Below are 24,608 nucleotides of genomic sequence, written 5' to 3' on the forward strand. Positions count from 1 at the left end.
ACAGACATTCCCCCTCACCATCTGCACAGCAGCATGGGAATCACCTTTGGTGGTTTTATTCTCTGAAAGGGGTGGGTGCATGTCTCTCATCCTCCACAAGCTTATCAAAGTATGTTTTCCAAACACAGGGAAAAAAAGAGAAAACAAAATGTTCTCTCTGGCTTTTAACATCTATACATAAGGTAGGGTGCTAATGCTGTTCCATTTTGTAGATGAGAAAACTGAGGCTGGCAGAAATAAGACAATTTATCCAAGGTCCTAAGAACTTCTAAGGGATGCTGCCCTGGCAACAAGAACTTGCCCTAAACGTGTAGTTCATCTTCTTGACCCCCGCCTTCTCTCCCACTGTTTCCCTGCTGCTCACTGACTGCACCACAGTCTCCCATTATCTCAATGTCTGTTGCACAAAAAGACCATATCCTCATTCTTCAACCCAGGAAGCAGAGCTCAGCATATAAGGGTCGGAGAGGTCAGACACACACACACACACACACACACACACACACACACATTGTCATCATGGAATGTAAGGCAGTTGCGACCTTAAGACCTTACCCTCCAGCACGCCTAGCACTCAGTCTTGAGAACACAGAGATGTGGGGAAGCTCTGGAGTGGGACACAGCTACCTGGGCCATGGGTAGGGATCAGCTTGTACCAAGGCTGATGACTGACTCATTCATCCAGACACGTTTCCATTTTCTCAGCTCAGGCAGCTCCTAATGCAAAGCTGAAAATTCTCCTCTGCCTCATTGTGTGCCTGCTCTTGGAGGCGGGGGCTTTGGGTAGGTTTCTGAAGAGCAATTATGCTTATTACTGGTTAGGATTTCAGAAATCTTCTCTGTTTGCTGAGTGCATTAATTCTCAGCTCTTTCCATCACTCATTTTTCCTGACAGCCCCATTTTGCAGGTGTAAATGTGCAGATGGAGAGCAAAGGAGAAAGCCTGTATAAAAAGCCAACGATGGGGAAGAGAGAGTCAAGGATGGAAAGAGAGATTCCTAAGGACATTATTGGTGTCCGTGGCGTTCCCAAGGCGTCTCTGTGGATGCCTCAATTACGTGAACCAATAAATTTCCTCCTTTCCTTAAACCAGTTTGTGGCAAATTTCTCTCATATGCAATCATAAGGCTTTATGCCTCTTAGATGTGGCATGTTTAAAAACAAAACAAAAATGTTTTTATTGCATTTTAATTTGTTTTACAAAAGATAGGTCCATTTTTAAAACTGAAACCATGTAAAACTGTCTATGCTATAGATTTATAGTTAAGTATAACCAGTGAAACACATAGTTACCTCTGTGCCCCTCCACACTCTCACTATAATTTCAGAGATCAAAGAGATGACCCACAGGATAAGGAGAAGAGGAGAGAAGACAACAGCAAAGAAACCTTAGTGATGCTATGCAGCAAATGGACCAATGGAAACTGACAGCAGATCTAAGAAAGCTGAAACCTATGCAGGCAGTATAGAACCAGAAAATGCATCTAATTTATGCTATGGATCCCCACAAAGCTGAGGAACTGGCAGTGTGATGTGCCTCTTAAAAAAAGGTACAGATGAAGCAAGAGGTTCTGGCCTTGAGGTGTTCCATCCCAAAACGGGGAAAGGGCTAAGTTATGCGAAAGGTATCACTTAAAGGCTGAGGCCTCATTCTCCTCTCTACTGTGACAGACTCGGGCTTTTACTCCACCAGTTGGAAAGATTCCACTCTGGGGAAAATGAGCAGTTCAGGAGAGAAGACCCAGAGATACTCACAGCTGGGGCTTACCCTGAGCAAACAGCCCAGCTATTACAGATCAGGTCTTTCTCAACCAACACCTCTCTCCTACGTATTTATTAATATGTACAGTAGCTCAAAAGGAAGGAAGGTTGTAACTGCACACACAGTTGTGCCACTTGCTTTTTAAATTTAATTATGTGCTATGGGCACATCCATATCTATCCATATCAGTCATTAGGTGCAGTGGAGTTATATGTATGAAGAATAGGATTTTCACACTATCTCCAAGTGTCATCCTAAGGGTTATTTATTTACAAGAGGTGTGAGGGTCCGGATCTGATAACCACTGCTTAGCCAAAGGATTGAATTTAGCATCACCAGTGAGGGACAAGGGACAAACTGATACAACATGCCTTTCTGTGTGAGGCACTAATAAGGACATGACATCACTTCGGAGGCATTGCCACCAAAAATGCATGTCCTGAATCTAACCAGGAAGAAGCAATCAGATGGATCCAAAACGTGAGATATTCTCCTTGACTCTTCAAATATGTTAGTGTTACGGGGAACGGGGGGCACTGGGAAAAGGCTAGGGAACTGTCCTAGGTTGAAGGCAACTACAGAGACATGACATCTCATTGTAGGGCATGGTCCTGGGTTGAATCCTAGATGGGAAAGAAACTAGCTGAAAAGGACATTTGGGAGACAATTGGGAAAATTTGAATATAGAATGTGGATTCAAGTATAGAATGTAGCGAATGTATGGTATTAACCTTGAATTTCCTGAGTATGGTGCAAATGTGACAAAATGTTGAAGGACTGGTGAATCTAGGTGAAGGATGTATGGGTATTCATTGAACTTGTTTTGAATTTTTCTGCAGGTTTGAGATTTTTTTTAAAAAATGAAAAGCTAGGAAAGAAGAGAGTTGGCCTCTGGAATGTGCTCCACCCAAACCATTTGGGCAGGTGACTCAACTTCTCCCAGTGTCATTTCCTCCTCTGTCAAAGGGAGATAATAATAGAACCTACCTCATGAGGCTGTTGACTTAAATGAGATAATGCCTGCAAAGTGTGTATCATAGTTCCTAGTAAATGTTAACTGTCATTATCATCTGCCTCCCTCTCTTTAATGGATACATAATTCCATTGTCTTCAGTTTCTCTTCATTTGGCAGCAAAAGTCATCACCCAGCTAATGAGCTCTGTGGTTATCTTGTCAGTGCAAGACAAGGTGGTCACAATTTGTGCTCTCTGCTATTGCTTGGAGCAGAACGAGGTCTTGCTCTGACTGTTGACTTTGGATGCCTGACTGTAGACACCTGTGGTTTAGAGCCCCTTCCCCTACCTCCCTAGGGAAATAGAACCCCCTTCTCTGTGTATGGAACGCATTAAATGTGGTTCACCACCACAGTGGTAGCCACTTACCCAGACCTGGACAAAGTTCTCTTTTTGCCTGGCCATAGTGGTTACTTTAAGGATAAGCATCATCTCAGACAGAGTCACCTCTGGGAGATATTTGTCAGCACAATCTGGAATACCCACGATGAACCAGAAATACACAAGTAGATGAAGCCCAGCCCTGGTCCCAGGGAATCCTTGGGCCTAGAAAGGGGAGACAGACAATATGCAGATCCAGCTCCCCAGGACTCCAAATCCCAAAAGTACTCCAAAAGGATTAATGCTTTTACACCTCTCTGTCACCTTCAAATGAGGCACCAAAATTGAACTTCTCAGAAACTTGCTTTATCTGCAAGGGCAGAGATTTAAGGTTCACTCTGAAACACCTGGAGGAGCAATTTTCTTCCAATTACCACTGGTTTCTTGTCAACACCATTCCCCTGGGGGCCATTAATGGAGGGGAGATAGTACCAGATGATAATGTCAGGGAACCGGCACCATTAAATAACTTCCGGAAATCCCCAAGGTTTAATGACAGTGCTGTTCCTTTTAACTCCTAACTTCTTCCTCTTCTTTTTTTTAAGTACTCTCCAGTTATTTCATTTTATTATGTTTAGGCCATCCTTTGACGCAAATCGGACGAATATAGTCATATCCATCTCTCTAATAGCAGAGGGTGGTTCAAGTCACAGAGGGGAGCAGTCTCTGGCATCAGACTGCCTGCATTCCCTCTTGGCTCTGTCAATGAGCAGCTTTGTAACCAGTGACTCTGCATCTCCAGGCTTCAGTTCCCTCATCTGTAAAATGGGGGTAAAAAGGACCCACTGCATAGTGTTGTGGTAAGACTAGGATAAAATAATGAATGCAATGCAAGACCTGACTCATAGTAAGTGCTCAATAAGTATCAGCTTTATTATTATTATAGACAGTCCACGGGTGAAATGTAGACAATTATGAAGAGCTGCTAGGTAGAAGCACAGTGCTAGTCGCAGCTAGACACAGCGCTAGATCGAGGCAGATCCAAAGAAAATTGTCCCTGCTCTCAAGGCTATCACAACCAACTTGAGGAAAGAGACAAAATGCAGTGGTAAACAAAACAAAAATCACAGCAATTAGAAAAGAGTCCCCTGTAAGGGATGTTCAAGGTGACTCCAATAGTCAGACACACAGCAGAGGCATTTGGGTGAGATCCGCAAGGCAAGGACAGCAACCAGTTCATCTCTGTGGCTGGGCATCAGCATAGAATCAAGCCCAAGGAGATAGCTATATAAATGCTTAAGTGTTTAGAATAGGAAAATGTGTTAAAAGACACATGTGGTTTGAGAAGTGTCTTGCCACATTCTCACAGCGAAGTAATGTTAGAGAGTCACAGAGCTGACCTCGTCTAGAATCCAGGTCTGCCTGACATGAAACTCCCAATCTTTCAATGACATCCTGTTGCCTTCATTGATTTATCTCTAAATCTCTACAAATTCTGAAGTATAATAGGTGTCCACTCCATCCTGGTGGAGAAGATGGAAGGATGAGTAGATGGTGTTTGGTGAAGAGACAGTGGAGAGATTAATTGATGGTGAATGAGTAGTAGGTGAGTGGGTGGATAGGTGGATAGTAGATGAATGGATGGACGGTGGATAGATGTGTAATGAATGGTTGGTGGATGAATTGTAGGTGGATGGATAGTTGAGAGATGAGTGGATGGTGGGGTGATGGTTGGATGGTAGGTAGATGGTCAAAGGCACAAAATTGGATGGACAATAGACCAAAGTAAAGTGGGAATGAAGAAGCAGCCACATATAGTCAGGTACTTAAGAGCCCAGTTATCCCTTGTTAAAATAACAGCTACTTAATACTATTCAATAAGTACTATAATCAGTACTTATGTGACAGAGCCTGTGCTAAGCTCTTTACAGAGGTCATCTCCTACAATCCTCAGAAAAATCCCAAGGTCATTATTATTATACCCATAAGGGAACTGGAGTTTAAGGAGGCAAGTCTCCAAGCTGCTTGGCAAGTAGTTGGCAGATTCAGTGCTCAGACTCAAACTGCTGGAAACTCAAACTGCTCTTAACGTCTGTGCCAAATAGCAGTGATTGACCTTCTTCTTCCCAGCAGAAGTTCATAATACAAATCAGGAATCAGGAAATATTTCCCAGGGAAGGAGACACCTGAGCCGAGTCTTAAACGCCAACAGAAGAAAGGGCTTTCAAGGCAGAAAGAACAGAGAGCCTGGCACCAAGACATGTAAGAATGGGGCAGAAATAAAGACAAGGCTGGACAGGTAGGCTGGGAGCAAATCATGGAGGCCCTTGAGTGCCACATGTAGAACAATTAATAACAATATTGTGAGTCGAGAATGCTGCCAAGTCCCTTTACCTGTATTATCTCATCTGATTCTCTCAACTATCTGAGAATAGTTGCTGCTATGAACCCATTTTGCAGCTGAGGACACTGATCTTCCAAAAGATTCTGTACCTTGCTGAATGTCACACAGACAAAGCCATGACATGAGCCCAGGTCTCTGACTCCATGCTCCATGCTCTTAACTACCAAGCTGCACTGCTCTATGTCAGCTTGAACTTTGTCCATTCCACAAGGGTTTGGATTCATTCTGCCTACTGGGAAGCCATCAAAATCTTTGAATCAGGAATAATCTGATAAAGTGTGTGCTATTAGAAGTATCCTCTCTGATGACTCTGGAAGTTGGACAGAGGAAGACAAGGCTGGTGTCTTTTGTAAGCCCCTCTTTGGCCTCTTCTGCAAGCCTGCCTTTGCCCAGATAGCCTGCATCCCTCCTTCCAGGCCCTGGCGCCCATTCACTAAATGGGAGGCCAAGATCTGCTGTGTGATATTAAGCAGGACCTGACCCTCGCTGGGCCTCAGCTTTCTTAGGTGAAATAAGAAGAGACTGGGCTCACACATCCTTAAGAATCTCTCCAGCTCTGACAGTATAGCTTCCCTCTGATGTTCTCTGGGACTGTGTGGCTAAATGTACCACTTTTAGCCACTTAGCCTCAGGAAAGTTGACATCTGCATTTTTTTTTTCACTACCATGAATTTTCGATGGCTCTTCCTCCCAATATAAAAGAGTTATTTTTGGCCACTGTTCAATATAAAGCTTTCGTTCTCCCAGCCCTCAGGTGTCATCATCAGTTTGTCTCTGCAGAATCCTCTTCAAGACACCTTTGCCTTCCAGAGCCACAACTCCAAAGGGGAAGCTATTTATAAGCCCCTGACAGTGTGTAATCACTGACTGTGTGTAGCTGAGGAGTTGACAACAAGTAGCATGATGCCGGAGGTTGGCTCTTGAAACACCAGCAGAAGTGTCAACTGCCACTTGCTGGAGACACTGGGGAAGGTTTGCATTCCATTTAAACGTGGCCTGAGAACTAAACTGGGGAGAGGGGAGACTAATTATAAACAAAATGGGGAACACGACCTCCAGCCCTGTCCTGAAAAGTGTTCAGGTTGGACTGCTCCTGTCAGTGTTGATGGAAGGGTAGGCAGTATTGTGAGCAGTGGGCAATATAGTGTGGTATTTGTAGGTGTGGGTTTTAAAGCCAGACTGCCTGGGTTCAAAGTCCAGCTCCAATCCTTATGGGAGCTGCAACCTTGGGCAAACTATTTAACATCTCCGTGCTTCAGTTTCCCCATCTGGAAAATGGGGATATTGTGCATTTGAGTGAGGCGTTGTGTGTGACGTCATTAGAACAGCATCAAGCACAGAGTAAATGTTCAATAAGATGTTGGCTGCTATTATTATTAGGACTTTAGGGGCAGTGAGAGGCCCCACTGACCTGAAGAAGTAAGCATACCATAAGGTAGTAGTTCTCAAATTGTGGTCCACAGGTTCACCAAGGAACTTACTAGAAATGCATATTCTCAGATCCCATCCAGCCCCACTGAATTAGAATCTCTGGGGGTGAGAGCCATAAATCTGGATTTTAACGAGCCCTCTGGGTGACGTGATGCCAGAGGCGTCCCTCCATACCTCCCAAACCATTCCTCATGGGCCATTTCCCTCAGAGGAAGAAAGACGGCAGCACTGGCTGTGAGACATGGATCTTTTTCTTTACCTGTGCCTCACATTTTCCCGCTGTAAAATGGGGTAAAAATACAGGGCTGTTGTTAGGAGTCAATGAAATAAGGGATATGACAAACCGAATATCCCGTCCCATCTCTCTTTTATCTTCTCAGAAGACCTAGGAAAATGTCCCTAGGACGAGAGGCAGGCCCCAGCAGAATCAACAACTGGCCCAGCCATCTGTAAACATGGGGGCAGGAGGCTTCGAACCTGGTGACTAAGGGAGGGAGAACAGGTAGGGATGACCAGGACTTAAATCTTGGCTTTGGCAGAGCAACAGAGGCAATTTACTTCACCTCCCTGAGACTTTCTGTAAAATGAAAACAATCATAGTTCCATTCAGGGTTGTTAAGACAACTAAATGAAATCTCTTGCCCAAGAGAACCTTATTAAGCGCCTGCCCGTGCAGGCTCTGTTCTGGCCCTGAAGGTACAGTAGTGAACAAGACATGCTCCCTTCCATGGCAGAGCTGACGCTGTAATGAGGCAGACACATATTCAATATCTCATTATAAAATTAATTATGGTACAATTGTGATAGATACATGGTAACCTAAGAGGGACCCACCTAAAATGGGAGGTTAAGGAAGGGTGAAGGCATGATGGTCGAGAGCAAGAATTCAGTAGGCAGAGTTGGAAGGTCAGGGGTGATATTCAGTCAGAAGCAATAGCACATACAAAAGAAATGAGTATCGACAATTGCAGGATTTATTTTTTATTTTTTATTTTTTTGAGACAGAGTCATGCTCTATTGCCCAGGCTGGAGTGCAGTGCTCCAGTCTGGCTCACTGCAACCTCCACCACCCAGGTTCAAGTGATTCTTGTGCCTCAGCCACCTGAGTAGCTGGAATTACAGGCGTACACTACCATGTCTGGCTAACATCTGTATTTTTAGTAGAGACGGGGTTTTGCCATGTTGGCCAGGCTGGTCTGAAACTCCAGACCTCAAGTGATTCACCTGCCTCAGTCTCCCCAAATGTTGGGATTACAAGCCTGAGCCACTGCACCCAGCTGACAATTGCCGAATCTTCAAGGCCACCTTGAGAATTTTGAGCAATAAGAAACAATCAGAGGATTTTCAATAGGGGAGTGGTGTGACTAAATTTGAATTGTTAAAAAAAACATTTCTGGAACGGGTGCAGTGGCTCACACCTGTAATCCCAGAACTTTGGGAGGCCGAGGCGGGTGGATCATCTGAGGTCGGGAGTTTGAGACAAGCCTGGCCAACATGGCAAAACCCCATCTGTACTAAAAATACAAAAATTAGCCAGGCGTGGTGGCGGGCGCCTGTAGTCCCAGCTACTCGGTAGGCTGAGGCAGGAAATCATTTGAACCTGGGAGGCAGAGTTTGCAGTGAGCCAAGATCATGCCACTGCACTCCAGTCTGGGTGACAGAGCAAGACTCTGTCTCAAAATTTAAAAAAAAAGAACATTCCTATTTTTAAAAAGAATCAACCATATAAAGTGTTGGTGAGGATATGGAGCAACTGAAACTCTCATGTGCTGCTGATGGAAACACAAAATGGCACAGCTACTTTGATGAATAGTTTGGCAGTTTTCTATGAAGTTAGAAATACCCTCAAACCAGCAATCCCACTTCTAAGCATTCACTCAACTGAAATTTAAATGTATGTTCATGTAACTGAGTACCCTCATTTTTCTAAGAGATAATTTAATAATTTTCTCTCTCTCTCTTCTTTTCTCCTTTTCCCCACTTCCTACTTAGCCCTTTAGAAATGAAAATACAGCCTTCCTTCCCCTTCACCAGACACTCCCTACAAGGCAAGTTCATCTACAACTATGTGCTTAGGAGCTCCAGAAAGGAACTCTCACCCGCTAGGAGGTTACCTCGAGAGATAACAGTCAATTACAACCCAAGGTATGCCTGCGCACAAAAACACCAGCAGTCACCAGCTTGACAGCCTGGTAGATAAAGCACTAAGCTAACAGAAGACCCCCTACCTGCTTATTTCCTCTACCCCTCCTCAAGCTGTTCATGTTAGACCCTCTTTAAAGTGCTCACTTTCTGCTCTAAAAGTAAGTGGTACCCTTAAAGCAGGAAGCCCGTATTTCTTCCCCTAAGCTAGCTTTGGAACAAAAAATCACTTTATACGAGACCTCACTGTTAATTGGACTCTGCAAGCGGCAAGCAACTGAACCAGCATTTCAGTTCCATTCACACACAAGCACAAACTGGAGGTAAATGTTTGTGTTAAATAGCAGCTTTGTAGAGAATCACCAGAAACCTGGAAACAATTCAGAAGTCCATTGACTGGTGAAGGGATAAACAAACTCTGTACATCTATTCAATGAAATACTACTGTTGAGCCACAAAAAAGGAACAAACTACTGAAACACACAACAACACAGATGAATCATGTAAGAATCATGCTGCATGAAAGAAGTCAGACTCAAAAGAATCCTACTATGTTACTTTATTTATATAGTATCTTTTAAAAGCCCAAACTATATGGATAGGAAACAGAGCAATGCTTGCAAGGGGCTGGGGGTGGAGGAAGGAGTTGCCTGCAAGGAGCCTCAAGGAATCTTCTCTGGGTGACAGAACTGTACTGTTTATTTTTTAATTTTAAATTTTTAATTTTTAAAATCTTGGAATTGTTCTAAATTTTGATTGTGATGGTGGTTATGTGACTGCATGTGTTTGTCAAAATTCACAGAACTATACCTCAAAAAAGGTGAATTTTACTCTATATGAATTGCACTTTTTTAAAAAGACAACACCTTTGCTGCAGAGAGGAGAACTGATTTGGTTGGAGACCAATTAGAAGACCTTTGCAGATAAGAGATGAGATGATGTGTCTGTACTAGGATGTGGCAGTGAGGATAGAGAATTAGGCAGATCCAAGAGCTATTTAGGAGAAGCATAATACACAAAATGCCATGCAGCATAGGGCTGGCACCTAGTAGGCTCACTCTCAGTTGCTTTCTCTGTCAGTTATATGAGTCATCTGTATCCTAGACAACTTCCCAATAGATATCTGCAACTTCTGCCAATCAAAGCATGCTGTGGCCTTATAATTTCAGAAGGGGAAGGAGACAGGGACAATAGTCAGGCGAGTGGACAGAGGAACCACTGGAGACCCAGTGGAACAGAATTTCATATTACTGCAGGGCAGACTGGAATTAAGACATGCCTGAGGTATGAACAGGATCTCAGGTGATGGCTGCAGAGAATCAACCAGCCCCCATCCATGAATAAGGAGACCAAGGTAAAGGTGGCAAGTGACTCTGGCAGGCTTTTAGGGGGTTGCCATGACCCCTCCGTGAATCTGCTTGAATTTTCCTTCTCATCTGAGGCTTTGAGCTCCGACTTTAGGACCTCAGAGGAAAGCCATGAATCACAGGTTAAATTTCAGGTCTAATTACTTCCTCTGGTGACGTCACCTTCACATCTTGGAGACAGAGATTGAATTCTGTGCAGTGAGACCTGGAATGGGAGTCATAAGACCTGAGTCGTCATCCTGGTTCTGACTCTGTGACTTTGGGTGGCTTATTTTCACTTTCTAGGCTTTGACTTCTTCATTTGAAAAATGAATAAGTTGATCTCTAAGGACTCATCCGGCTTTAAAAATAAGGGTATTCTACTTGAAGGATGTTTATTTTAGCCATCCTAATCCTGCAATGTATGTAAATTTTAAAAGTTTACTGAAAGGAATAGAGCAGGATAAAATAAATAGATTAGGAAATTGAGATGAAGAGAAAGTAAGAGGAGGCCAGGGGTAAGAATACAGACTTAAAGTTTGCTAGAAATGTACCTTATCCTTAACTCTGAAGATGAAATTTATGTCCAAGCTTTCTAGCAGCCAAAGCAAAGAGATGGCCAAGGGTTGTTAGAGCTGTTAAATAGAAATTTCTTCAATGGAGGAAATGTCCTATAGCTGCAGCGTTCTACTGTAGCCACCACTACCCACATGTGGTTATCAAGCACTTGAAATGTGGCTGGCATGACTGAGGACTGGAATTTTACATTCTTACTTAATTTTAATTAATGTAAATTGGAGTAGCCACATGTGGCTACTGGACTGCTATATTGGACAATGCAGTGTCAGATAACTTACAATGTTTGTTCCATGTGCCAATTATAAATTTACTGCTTCTCAACTCCAAATTCTCCCTTTAATGCCTGGTCTGCAATAATAGAGGTGGGCCTTGTGAAGATTTTTCCTTTGCCAGCCAGCACAATGTTAAGCTTTGACATTAGGAGACACAGAAGAGACACTGAAGGAGAAAGGTGTTTCTCTTGCTTTTCCCAGTGCGTTTCTCTCCACAGGTTTTTGTGGTTTATGCATCACCTTGTTCTGGAAGTGCAGGCTGCTTTTGCAGGTCCCAGCTCCAGTAGCACAGCAGCTTCTCCAGTGCCTGGCTTCTGCAGCACCTGACTCCAGTCTTGGCTTCAACTTCCAACTCCTAAAGGGCAGGCACCAGTCCCTACAGGGGGCAGCAGCCAGCAGCACCCAAAGGCAAGCAGATTTCCCCATAACCAACTTAGGTGACCTCAGAGTGGAATGCCACAGATGAGGTACCTCCCTGTGAACTGCCTCTGGTGGCACCCCTTTGGGCAGCTTTCCAGCAAGTTTCAAGGCACAGCATCTCTGCATGGATGCTCCTCACTGGGATGCAGAAAGGCAGATTTCAGCAAGTCCTGCTGGGGCAGTAGCTTGGACACTGCTCCACTAGTCAGCTAGCCATAGCCATGCCTTCTCCAACAAGGTCTGGATCACAGTCTGGAGCTAGGGGAGCTTCCTTGAGCACTCCATCTCAATCCTAAGGGTAGTGGGTACTCCTTATACCTGCTATTCCTGCATTCTTTGCAGTTCTTCACTTCTTACCAACCAATCCCTTATTACTCCAATACTCTCCAAAGTTGGTAATGTTTATATTAAACTTTCTCTGTTCAAATTACTGTGTGGTTTTTATCCCCTGACTAGACTCTGGCTGACATAGGAGTAGTCTTAGGAAATAGATCTGTAAAGATGGGACTTGGGCACTGGTTTGGTCATGCCCTTGGGCTTGAGCACAGTAATGAGCTCCTTACCAATGGGAAATGGGATGCTAGCAATTCACTGCGTGCAGTGCCAATTAAACAAGCTACAACCAACCGAAGCAAGTGCCCAGGGAGCCCAGGAGGATGCTCCACTTGATTGTTACAGCAGTAATGATGACTATAATGATTGCAGTGTGGAATATATTCTTCTGAGTGGACTTGAATGCTTACAGGGAGAAAATGCCAAACTCAGCTCAAATCATGACCTGAAAACCAGAGAGGTTAAATGAATATTTTATTTCTTAAAGATACAAGGCTGATATTGCTGAAAAAGATAACAAAAATTTAAATGTGCAGATTGCCGAATTATAGTGTCAGCTAGATTCACAAGCTTACTAAGTTGCTCAAATGAAAGTTGATTGGAAAAAAATGGAATCATAAAACTGGAAACAGGGACATCTGGTTGGACTAGATGAAATTGATAATCTTGAATCCCAAAATCACTGTGAGCTTCTCTTACCAGTGGAAGTAGCTTGCCCTCTGGTGTATTAGGACACTAGCATTTCTTTGCTTGATAGCCCTGGGACAACCCCATCTGAGGCAAATGCCTTGAAAAGGTATGGTCATTCTTTTCCAAACTCACCACAACCACCTTTTGTTGCCCCTAGACCCATAACTAGGGTCAAATAACAGCAGGATCCAGGGAGACAGGTACACATTATGACCTTGGAGAAAATAGCTTAAACACCAAAAGAATTGCATAAATTTGTTAATGCATATCAGCATTAACCTGGGTAACATGTGAGTATGGAGTTGAAAGGTGTTAGACCAAGGAGGGTAGATTATAACACTATACGGAGCAAATTCACTGATGCAAGTGAACTTACTAGTGACTGGATTTGGGGGAGAGCATGAGAACGTCATACTTTTAAGGAGGATAGCTCTACCTTATATGGACCTCATGTTGCTGGAAGCGTCTCTAACTGCTTACTTGGTTGTTGACTAAAACTTGGGCTCAACAGTGACTTACATTTAATGATATTGAGATGCCAGAACTCCCCTAAAATTACACAGAGGAGGAAATTCAAAGGCTTAGAGAGACCAGAAGGTTTGCCTGGATGTATCATGTGCAACCTGCCCACTCACCTGCTAACTGTCTTCATAAGAAGGCCCAGCAGACACTCACTTGACTAAGGCAATGAGAAATACTAGCTTTGATTATTTCCCAGGGTGGAAATACTTCAATCAGAGAACGCAAAAACGATTCCATTGAATTGGAAGGTGAGGCTGTCACTTGGTCATTTGGGGACTCTTTATGCCACTGAATCAATAAGCAGAAAAGGGGGTTACTCTATGGGTTGGAATGATTGATCCTGATTAACAAGAGAAAATTGGATTGCTGTCACAAAGTAGGGACAAGAAGATCTATGCCTGGAATGCAGTGGATTCTATGGATCGCCTCTTAGTGTGTCCATGCCCAATAGGAAACATTAAGATAAAACTATAGCAACTTCAAAAAAGGCAGAATAATTGAGGACTCAGGCCATTTGAGAAGGAAGGTTTGGATTGCCCCATCAAATAAGGAATCCCAACTAACTGAGGCTCTGTTGGAGAGCAAAGGAAACACAAATTGGGTAGTGGAGGCTGGGTGTGGTGGTTCACACTTGCAATCCCAGCATTTTAGGAGGCTGAGGTGAGTGCATTGCTTGAGCTCAGGAGTTTGAGACCAGTCTGGGCAACATGGTGAGGCCCAATCTCTACAAAAAATAAAAAATTAGCCGGGTATGGTGGCACATGCTTATAGTCCTAGCTACTTGGGATGCTGAGGTGAAAGATCGCTTGAGTCTGGGAGGTCGAGGCTGCAGTAGCTGTGATTGCACCACTGTGCACTCCAGCCTGGGAAACAGAGCAAGGCTCTGTCTGTTGTTTTTTTTAAAAGGTGGGGGGTAATGGAAGAAGGAAGCCATGAATATCAACTATGACCTCATGACCTATTACAGAATCAACGCCTGTAGCAGCTCTGCATATGTTCTCTTTGCTTGTTATAAGAATGTGCTAACTGCTTTATTCTTTTTCTTCTTATTTTTGTTTTATATTTTACAAATTTTTGAAGCTAAGTTTTATAACTTAGCCTTTAGATAACAGAATATTCAGTGGTACTATAACAGATTGAAAGGCAATTAATATATCCAGCAATGGATATAATGACCGTCAGGATGGTGCAGTACCTCATTTTGGGGAGAAGGTGAGAACCGCTTACTAATGTAAGGAGACTATATCTTGTTAGATGGGAAAATGAATTGTTATATTACACAGGACTCTAAATGTGTGTAGAGGGTGCACATGTAAGCCGAGTAGCTGTGGTGACACATGCTAAGGCAATCCCCAATAAGTAAGGGCTTTGTATATCATCAATTCCCCCTTAAATTTAGGCAAAACCTGTGACTTACTTCTAGCCAGTAGAAAACAACAAAGGTGATAAGATGTAACTCCCGTGATTACATTATGTGATATAAGTCTCCATTTTAGCAGATTTAAGCCAGAGGGTCCTGTGCTGGCTTTTAAGAAGCTGCCATGTCATGGGCGGAGGGTTATGAGACCTGTGACAGGGCCACGTGGCAAGGTACTGCGAGTGACCTCTAGGACCTGAGAGTGATCCCCAGTCAACAACCCGCAAGAAAATGGGGACCTCAGATCTACAACCACAGGGAACCGAATTCTGCTCCCAACTACATGAGCTTGGAAGAGGATTCCAAGCTCCAGAAAGGACCACAACCTAGAAGACACCCGGACTGCAACCTGATGAGAGCCTGAGCAAGAAACCCAGCTAAGCCAAGCCCAGACTCCTAACCCATGAAAACTAAGGTCATATGTGTATGCTTGGTTTTTCATTTTGGTTTGGCTTGGATTTTTTTGTTTGTTTTTAAATGTACAATTCAGCGGTTTTTAGTATATTCACAATGATGTGCAACTATCACACTATTTAATCCCAGAATATTTTCATCACTTCCCACCAAATAACACCATACCTCTCAATTTTTCCCTGCACCCTTCTCGCGGTAACCACTAATTTACTTTTTGTCTGTATAGATTTGACTATGCTGGACATTTTATATAAATGGAATCATACCATACGTGGGCTGTTGTGGCTGGTTTCCTTCACTTAACATGAGGTTTTCAAGGTTTATCCATGTTGCAGCACGTGTTAGCATTTCACTCATTTTAATGACTGAATAATAGGCCACTGTATGAGCATGCCACATTTTGTTTATTCATTCATCAATTGATGAACATTTAGGTTGCTTCCACTTTTTGATGGAACATTCAATCATTTGACGGCTCATGTACATATTTTTGCGTGGATACATGTTTTTAATTCTCTTGGGTATATACCCAGGAGTATAATTGCTAGATCACATGACAACTCTCTGTTTAACATTTTGGGGAATTGCCAGATAGTTTTCCAAACTGGCTGCATCATATTACATTTCCACCAACAATATGTGAGGGTTCCAATTTCTCCACATGCTCAGCACTTGTCATCTGTCTTTTTCATTGCAACCACTCTAGTGAATGCAAAGTGATATCTCATTGTAATTTTGAAATTTGAAAATCTCCCTGTCTAATGATGTTTAACAACTGACTTTGCCCATTTTTAAATTGAGTTATTTGTTTCTTTGTTGTTGAGTGGTAAAAGTTTTTTTTGTTTATTTGTTTGGTTTTTGTTGTTGTTGTTGCTGTTGTTGTTTTTGAGACAGAGTTTCACTCTTGTTGCCCAGGCTGGAGTGCAATGGCGCAATCTCGGCTCCCTGCAAACTTCACCTCCTGGATTCAAGCAATTCTCCTGCCTCAGCTTCCCAAGTTGCTGGGATTACAGCCGTGTGCCACCATGCCCGGCTAATTTTGTATTTTTAGTAAATATGGGGTTTTACTATGTTGGTCAGGCTGGTCTTGAACTCCTGACCTCAGGTGACCCACCTACGTCGGCCTCCCAAAGTGCTGGGACCACAGGTGTGAGCCACTGTGCCCGGCCAAGATTTATTTCTATGTTCTGATACCAGGCTTTTATCAACTACATGATTTATAAATATGTTCCCTCATTCTGTTGGTTGTCATTTCACTTTCTTAATAGTATCCTTGGATGCACAACAGTTTTTAATTTTGTTGAAGTTCAATGTATCCATTTTTAATTTTGCATCTTGTGCTTTCAATATCACATTTGAGAAACCATTGTCTAATTCAAGGTCACAGAGAGGTATGCCTGTGTTTCCTTCTAACAGTTTTATAGTTTGAGCTCTCATATTTAGATCTTTCATACATTTCGAGTTAATTTTTGTATATAGTGTGAAGTGAGAATCCAAAGTAACTTTTTTGCCTGTGGATATCTAGTTGTCCCAGCACCATTTGTTGAAAAGACTGTTTGTTACTCTTTTCTCACTGAACGGTTTTGGCATCATGTCAAAAAATCAATTCACTATAGACGTATGGGCTTATTTCTGGAGTCTCAATTCTATTCCATCAATATATATGTCTATCCTTGTGACAATACCCCACTGTTCTGATTACTGGTAGCTTTGTAGTAATGTGTTTTGCTTGCAGCCTCCAAGTTTATGGTAATATGTTACATAGAAAGAAAACTAACAGAGTAACCAAAAGGTAGACTCAATCAGTTATCAACATATTGCCTCCAAGCTCTAACGTTACCCTTCATTCTCTCTGTATAATAATGGAGCTGGGCTTGGGCTCTGTAAATATATCTCCTTCTCAAGCTTTGTCCGTAAAGAATGCTGTGGGACGCTGGAGGAGGAAGAAATCCTCTTCCTGGCTCTTACGTACTCCTCCAGGCAGGTTTCTGAAGCACTGAATGCTTTTCTAGCACTGGGTGTGGCTTTACTAGTGCAGCTCCTCCAGTGCAGGGGGCTTCCCCAGTGCCGCTCCCCCATAGCATACACAGCTTCTCCAGTGCTTGCCTCCTGTGGTGTATGAGGCTCTTGCAGGACCCAGCACCAGTGGCCTACATGGCTTCTCCAGCACTTGGCCTCAGCAGGGTATGGCTTCTCCAGTGCCTTATAGCATGCAGTGGCCATCAGCTTTCTCCCACACCTCTTGGACAACTTTGCAGCAGAGTGCCACCTCCCTGTGAGTACCTCCTCAGGCAACCTCTCAGGCAGCTTTGCAGTGAGCACTAGGCATGGCATTTTTTCATGGGTGGCTTCACCCATATCCCAGTGGATAGAGTCCCCAAAGTCCTGGTGGCACTGCATGTCTGCCACAGCCTTGCCCTCTCCAACAAAGTCTGGACCTCAGCCTATAGAGGAAGAGCACCTCTTTCTTGGGCACTCTCTCTCAGCCCTAAGGGCAGTGCCTCCTCCTTATACTCTACGATTCCTGTATTCTTTAAGTTATACTTTAAAGTGGCGGGGGACAAGGAGTGCGGTGGGGAGGGGAGGACAAAAGCACCCTCTCCACCAAAACAAACAAAAAACCAGCTGATCAGGATATCAATTGCCCCTGGGTAGCTGGGAACTAAAGGAACTTCTCCCCCAGCCCCCCAGGAAATAAGGTAGGGAACATCTTCCAAACCAGCTCCACTTCTGTCACTAGACCTAAGCATGCAAGGTTCTTTTTTGAGACAAGGTCTCCCTTTGTCACCCAGACTAGAGTGCAATGCAATGGCACCATCATAGTTCACTGCAGCCTCAACCTCTTAGGCTCAAGTGATCCTCCTGCCTCAGCCTCCTGAGTAGCTGGGACTGCAGGCACATGCCACCACACTATGTTTTTTATTTTTTATTTTTTGTACAGACAGGGTGTTGCTTTGTTGCCCAGGCTGGTCTCAAACTCCTGGGCTCAAGTAATTCTCCTACCTCACCTCCCAAAGGACTGGGATTATAGGCATGAGCCGCTATGCCCAGCCCACAGGGTTCTTTTTTTTTTTTTTTTTTTTTTTAGACGGAATTTTGCTCTTTCACCCAGGCTGGAGTGCAGTGGTGTGATCTCAGCTCACTGCAACCTCTGCCCACTGGGTTCAAGTGATTCTCCTGCCTCAGCCTCCCAAGTAGCTGGGATTATAGGCACCCACCACCACACCTGACTAATTTTTGTATTTTTAGTAGAGATAGGGTTTCACCATGCTGACCAGGCTGGTCTCAAACTCCTGACCTCAGGTGATCCACCCATGTTGGCCTCACAAAGTGCTAGGATTACAGGTGTGAGCCACTGCGCCCGGCCCCACACAGGGTTCCTGATAAGCAAAGTGAACCACTGTGCCAGAACTGAGCAACCTGGGCCAAATCTCCTGACCTCTCTAAGTCTCATGTCTTAATTGGGGGTCCTTCATAGCCTAAGATAAAAATTCAAGTGCAAGTAGTTTATTTAAGAAGTGAAGGGAAAACTGACAGGAGAATAGAGAGGTGAGGGACAGAAGGAAAGAGCCAACAGAGGGTATGTGATTAAGGCAGCTGCCGCCATGGGCAACTGGAGTTCAATCCCACTGGGGATTTCTGGGAGACGGTAGAGAACACACACCTCAGGGTTACCCCCGAGGGTCAAGGGAGCTAGGGTATCAATGCACAAACTCCCATCAGTCAATGTTTGAAAGCTGCTGGTGAAGGGGTTATAAATTCTTCCAGCCTGCTGGGTCAACAGCAAGAGGAAACCCTTGGGCAAAGAAATGCAAGTGCTAGCTCTTAGTGTTCACTAAGTTGGTTGAGGCAGGAAGATATGAGTGAGGACCTGAAAGGGTCTGTGACACTGCAGTTCCCTCCTCTATAAAATAAGGAAGAGAATTCCTACCTTACAGGGTTGCTGCTATACTGCTGCATTGCAAATTCCAGGGGTTACTGTTCATACCTTGGAGGCCCTGAGTAGCTGTGAAAACTAAAGGAGGTGGTGTAGAGAGAGAACTATATGTCAGTAAGTCCTCAATATGAGTATTCCTTTTTCTTTTTATTTTAACAATCGCATCATTTACTTTGTGCCAAGCACTGTACTCGATGTTACCCACACCTGAGATACAGAGACTAGCCACCTTTTACAGAAGAGGAAAAGAGGCTCAAGGAGTTTCAGTAACTTTTGCCAGGTCACAGAGCACATCAGAGTCATGTCTATGTGACCGCAGAGCCCTTGCTCTTAGCCTCTGCTATGCACTGAGTGGCCAGGGCTGATTCTGACACACTGCCCAACTGTGCTTAGTTCGGAGGTCAGGTGCCAAATGCCTTGATCAGCATCGTGCCTTGTCAGACATGACCCAGATCAGCTTGGGGAGAAGCTGCGGCCAGGAACTGACATGTCTTCTACTGCTTCTCTGCCTGCTTAATTGGTGTCCCTCCAAGATAGCTCAGGTGGGTGGGAGAAAGTCTTATTTCAAACTGCCTGAGGCTTTGGCCTCTTCTGCCCACATATGCCCCACAGGCATGTTGTAGCACCGGCTTTTGAGGAATTAATTTTGGCATCTTAAGCACCACCCTTGGGGGAGTTAATTTTGAATCTCTGCCTCTAGGTTTGCAAAGACAAGTGGCAAGGCAGGGCCCTTTGTTCTGTCAAACTGGTTCAGCTAAGCCCAAAAGAAATGAACGTTGTGCCCACTTTTGTCTTTCTGCCTTGGGAGGTCCAAGCTGTGACTGCTAACCTTTCTCTCCAGGGCTCCTGGGATATCCAAATCTGGGTACCCGTGCAGAGGAGATTATTCAACCTTCATGAAGTGCAGGCCTCAGGCCAGGTCTTGACTGGGCTCTGGGAATAAACATATGATGGACATTGTGGCTGACTCCTCAACATCCCTTCCATTCAATCCTACATGTGGAAAGTCTGTGGTGTTTGGAATTGCTGCAGTTCCAGAAATAGGTCCTGGTATTTTTGGCTAGCTATTCACCACATCCATTTTCCTTTCCTCTGGAGATGCAGCTAGACTACATTTCCCAACCTCCCTTTCAGTTAGGTGTGGCCACGTGACTAAGTTCCAATGCTGTGCTGGTAAATGTTTAACAACCAGGTTCACCAGGGTGACTGGAGGCCCTGATTGTAGCATTTGGTGATTCCCATGTATGGCTGATTTCAAGATACCAATGTGATGTCACTGAAAATGGAGCTAAGGATGGGTGTGTGCTAGCATACTATTTCAAAGCATTCCTCCATACAGATACAATGGTATTCATAACTCTAGAGCATAAGTACTACTTGCCAGGCACTGAGTATGTGCTTTTCATGCTGTCACAGCTGAGACAGAGTTTAGTGTACAGGACACTTATTTAAAAAGGCCCTTGGATCAACACTTGATGGCAGAGAGTGGACCAAAATAGAATTGGGCAGAAGAAGAAGGCAAGCTATGATGCAGGTCCAATAACAGCACTGGCCAAACCCACGGACAGCTCTGAAGCTAGAATGGCCCTTCAATCTTGTCCCAAATTGGGCCATGATGGCCAGGCCCTTATGCTCCTATGTCAGTCAGTCTTCAGATACGAGCCACCATGGGGAGATTAAAACCTTGGACGAGAAGACTCTCTGCAGCTGACACCCTCCCAGCATCTGGAGCAACGAGTCTTAGAGGAACTCTGAGAAACACACACATTATTTTATTCAACAACCCTATGAAGAAGAGACTATTCATAATCCCATTTTACAGGTAAGTAAGTAGAAGTTCTGGGTGTTTAAATAATTGCCTTAAGCCACAAGGCTGTGTGATTGGCAAGCTCATGTTCAGTTTTATCCCTTATATCCTGTCCTACTTGCCTCCAGCCCTCATCTGCAAGGCAGACTTGGCAGATGGGGCAGGAAAGGCAGGGAGGACTGCCTGGAGTTCAAAGCACTAACTGTCCTCGGAATGTTGGAAAGTTATTTGGAAAGTCCTTCTGAGCCTGGGGCACATTCTTCTGAAGAACTTTCTTAATTAGAAAAGTCCTGTGCTTTGAGGATGGAATTGAATGTGTGGGGACAGCCAAAGGTCACTAGGAAAGGAGCCACAGTTGCAGGGAAAGGAAGCAAGCCCAGGGACACCATTAGAGATCGAGAGCCAGCCATAGCTATATAGAGACAGACCCAAAAGAACAGTCACCTCCATCAGGGCCATGGCAGCTTCCATGGAGGAAGTCCTAAGCCGCCCAGAGAATGAGTGCCCCAAAGTTGCTCATTAGCTGTGCCACCTAGAGAAAGTCAGTCCACCTCTCTGATACTCAGCCTTCTCATCTGAAAACTAGGGACGATGACCTGCTCTGCCTGAAGCAGCGCAATGGAGCATTTAGGATTGCTGGCTTTCAAATCAGACAAGGAGTCCTCGACTCTGCCACTTACTGTGTAAATTTGAGCAAGTTCTCCAATTTCTCTGCGCCTGTTTCCACATCTGTAAAATAAGAATAAGAGTACCTGTGAAACAGGGCTATTGGGACAATTACATGAATTGACATAGAAAAGGATTTTGAACTGCACCAGGCATACTGTAAGCACTCAATAAATGTTAGTTTTTGGTTTTATTACCTTAGAGTGGAGTATGAGGATTAAAGGAGATAGTATGTGTGGAAGGTTTGACATATAATTTGGCCTAGAGGCTCAGCTCAGAAAATGGTGGCATTCTGGTATCTAATGCTGCATCACAAGCCATTCCAAAGCTCAGTGGCTTAAAATAAAAATAGTCATTAACTTTGCTCATAAATCTGCAATTTGGGCCGGGCTTAGCAGGGTTGGCTCATCTCTGCTTCATGCAACATCAGCTGGGGAGGTATGAGTGGGGCTGGAGGATTTGCTTCCAAGCTGGCTCACTCACATGGGTGAGTGCTAGCTAACGGCTAAGAGCTTGACTGGGGCTATGCACCAGTGGCCTCCATTATCTCTGCATGGGCCTCCCTGCAGGGCTGCTTGGGTTTCCTTACAACATGGCAGCCAAGTTCTAATAGCAAGCATTCCAAGAAACACAATCTGGAAGACTCCAGCCTCTTAAATCCTGGGCCAGAACATGGGTACAACTTCACTTCTGCAATGTTTTATTAGTCAACATTCACTGAGTCTGCTCAGATTAAAGGGGAGAAACACAGACCCCTCCTCTTGAATGAAAAGAGTGTCAAAGAATTTGCAGATATCTTTAATCTACCACAGGTAGTTTGCGTTCTCACTCCAGGTACTGGCCCCAGATAACCATGCTCAGACACAGACAGGTAAGTTCTTCTTCCCCAAACCATGTTCCAACCTAGAAGTAGGTGATCAAATGGGGAATGGAGAAGTGACTCCTCACAACTGAGGTAAGTCCTACTTGTCATTTAAGATTCAGTAGAAAAGAATCAGAATCTCCCATCTCCCAAGATCCCTGAGTCAAGCACTCCCTCTGCATTCCCATATCCTGGCTTCTCTGTTCCTGGAGCTGGTCAGGGAGGAGACAGTGTATTCAGGGGCTGCAAGTCAGAATGGAGAAGAGCACAGAGCTTGGGTGGGCTTCCTAAACTCACTGTGCCTTAGGTATCTCATCTGGAAAACAAGAAAGATAATCTCTACATCATAAAGTAATTCTGAAGATTAACTGAGGTCACAAGTAGGTAGGGTGAAAACAAATTAACAGGCAACAAATCAAATGCATTTCTGGAAAATGTGGCATTATTTTTTGCTTTAGAAACACATCTCCTCTTGCACTTCAGCTCCCTACCCCATTAGTTGTGGTGAGTGGGCAGAGAAAAAGGAACTTTAAATAAGCGATTAAAAGTATGCCTTTCTAAGATGGGAAGCTGTATATATATATTTAGCATGATCGCAACTATGTAAAAGATAGGAACTAGAAGGAAATGTGCCAAAATGTTAACAGTGGTTGACTCTCAGAGGATGATGGTATGACAGGTGATTTTATCCTATTGCTTCTTTAGACTTTTCTAGTATGTCTCTACATCTTACCAGTTTTTGTATTACTTTTATAATACACACACACATATATATATAATGAATAAATATGTGACAGCACCCCTTCCACCCACACCCACACACTCCCACACAAGTTCATTCCTCTGTAGAACAGGCTTTCTACAAGATGGTGCTATTGGAGCTTTAGGCCTGACAATTCTTCCTATTCTGAAGTAAATCACACACTGCAGGACATTTAGCCTCTCTGCCCTCTGCCCACTTAAATGTCAGTAGCACTCCTAGTGTCAACCAAGAGCATCTCCACATGACGCAGAAAAATGTTCTTATTTTTCAGAGATGCATTCAGGGGTTGAAATGTCACAATAGTTGTAATTTGCTTTAAACTGCTTCAGAAAAAAATAGATAAAACGATTACAGCCAAATCCCCCACATAACTGAGAAATCCATGTGATAGATATACGTGTATTTGTTCCATGATTCTTTCTACTTTTCTGTAGTGGGTGGAAAATGCCCCACCTATTTCCAAATGCCCCCTGCTAGTGTGATGTCACACCAGGTTGAAAACCCATGCCTCATTGCATCTCATCCCCTTTTTCATAAATATTGCATCCGATTATCAGGTTAAAATTTCTACAGGGGCTGCTTTATTTTTCTTCAAATGTTTTCTCCTCTGCTTCCTTCTCCTCAAGATGACATCTGGATGTAGGGAAATGTTATGACAATGGGGAGAGGTGGCCCTTATACAGTCCTTTGCCTACTGCCTGGTTTCACGAGATGCCCCTTGCTTTACCTAGCCAGGGGTGTCCTGATGGCACCAGCTGCTAAAGCCCACACCCGCTGAAACTCACAGCCTGTTCTTGCCACCACCACTCTCCTGGGCACCTGAGCCCCAGCTGCATCCTCCATCCAGCTTTGCCTCAGCTGGTCACCCCACAGTTCCCTAGGCTCCCTGGTTCAAACCTCTCAGCAATCTCCCCCATCCCAGATTCACAGGGACTTCTGGATCTCTCCCAGGCCATGCACATCCATGACACGGTTCCTAGTACAGGAGACAAACTGGGATGGGATAAGATGCAGAAATCGGAGGATCTCAACCCTCCACCCGTACATTACATGTGTATGGCATCTTACACATGTCATGTCCACTCTGTTTGAAATAACAAACCCTTTCTGGGTGCCTACTCTGTGCCAGGCACTGTACTAAGGGTCTGGGTGCCCCAGCTCACTTCAGATACACACCAGGTACCTGCTGATATGGGAAAAGGCAAACAAATCATCATGCACCTATGCAAGTTAATACCGGGAAGCTATTGAAAAGGATACAATTAATTGACATGTGTTGATAAGGAAAGGTGCTCAAGACATTTAGTTAGATGAAAAGGTACGTTTTAATACAATAGGTAGGGTATGATCTTTCTTTCCATGAAAAGATACATATAATAATGAGAACCGTGAGCAACACATTTTTCTGCCCCTGCCTTAAACAATACTGGGGCCAAGTAACAGTAATTTAGCTGTTTGCTCCAGGAAATGCCTGCTCTTGGAAGATAAGACCGAACCAACTAAACAT

At 44.0% G+C, this 24,608-nt stretch overlaps 1 protein-coding gene across 2 annotated transcripts in view; it reads right to left on the minus strand.

Annotated features, from left to right (window-relative positions):
• PDYN (prodynorphin) overlaps nucleotides 1-21,528 on the minus strand; it is a 73,464-nt gene extending 51,936 nt beyond the window's left edge. The window contains exon 1 of one of the 2 annotated variants that reach the window (XM_050745200.1): nucleotides 21,491-21,528. The gene's annotated coding sequence lies outside the window, so the exon portion shown is untranslated. The remainder of the gene's footprint in view (nucleotides 1-21,490) is intronic. The other variant, XM_050745199.1, reaches the window with a different exon arrangement.
• Nucleotides 21,529-24,608: the final 3,080 nt, after the last annotated feature.

Source organism: Macaca thibetana, chromosome 10, assembly GCF_024542745.1.
Source record: "Macaca thibetana thibetana isolate TM-01 chromosome 10, ASM2454274v1, whole genome shotgun sequence".
Taxonomy (NCBI): domain Eukaryota; kingdom Metazoa; phylum Chordata; class Mammalia; order Primates; family Cercopithecidae; genus Macaca; species Macaca thibetana.